Source organism: Pundamilia nyererei, unplaced genomic scaffold, assembly GCF_000239375.1.
Source record: "Pundamilia nyererei isolate P.nyererei 1_Seehausen unplaced genomic scaffold, PunNye1.0 scaffold00347, whole genome shotgun sequence".
Taxonomy (NCBI): Eukaryota; Metazoa; Chordata; class Actinopteri; order Cichliformes; family Cichlidae; genus Pundamilia; species Pundamilia nyererei.
In genome coordinates this window covers 174,818-175,873 of record NW_005187748.1, presented here as the reverse complement: position 1 = coordinate 175,873, position 1,056 = coordinate 174,818, and positions in this window count along the sequence as shown.

Here is a 1,056-nt window from a genome sequence, read left to right as displayed (position 1 = left end):
CCCGCCACTAACACATGACCCTACGCTGTGTCACTGCATCATTACATGCTTGCACTGATCACCACCTGCACTCATGTATATATCATGTATATATCTACTATATATCTAATTCTTATTTTTATGTTTATTTACAGTCTGACGGTATGTTTGCACTAAGTACCGCAGCATTTTCCTAATGTTGTAAACCTGCTCAACATTTGGCAATAAAACTCTTTCTGATTCTTAAAATCATGTTTTCCCTCTGATGAATCTGATTAAATTCCGATAATAATATTCAGTACTTACTTTTAAAAGTTTACTCTTCGGCCGCTCCGCTTCCACCGTTTTTTTTCGGCAAAATTATCCACACCCACCGCCGCGCTATGCATTCTGGGATATGTTGGGCCATGAAGTCTACACCGCCACATCCTTAAAATTCAGGGAAATGAAGGACACATTTGAAGGCCGCATTTTGAGCAGCCTTCGAATTGGGACAGCCTTCGTCGCGTCAATCGGCCTTAAAATGCGGCCTTTAAGGCTGCAGACCCTGAATTGGGATACAGCCATAATGATCTTGATAGTTGAGCTCAACAGGAGCTCAACCTGCGTCCGTTACAGATGAACAGCAGCCAGAATTGTTTTGTCCTACAGTGGCCACCGTAGCTAGGATTATGCGCTCGAGTTTGGAGGGGCGAGAAAACAGGTTGACTGCAATCTCCTGACAGCTAGTGAGTAACTTTTACACACAGAGCCTTTGTTTGCAATCCAGTTAAATATATCAGCTTCATCGTGTAATCTTACCGACAGCTAATGTTTTGTGTTCCTGACAAAATACATTTATTGTGTTTGACTCTCTGAACTATTAAAGCTACTAGCAAACTTAACTGCTGGATGGCAGCCCACTTTATTTCTTTTCAAGGATGGGAAACGAGAATAAAATGCTGCCCCCTCGTGGTGAGGCGGTCACGGTGTATTTTTTGCAGCGCAAAAGGTGTTTTTAACCTTAAGGCAGTGTAGACGTTATTAAAAGTGTCCACACGTTAGCAAGAAAAGCATAAAGGAAGGAGAGCAGGCGGG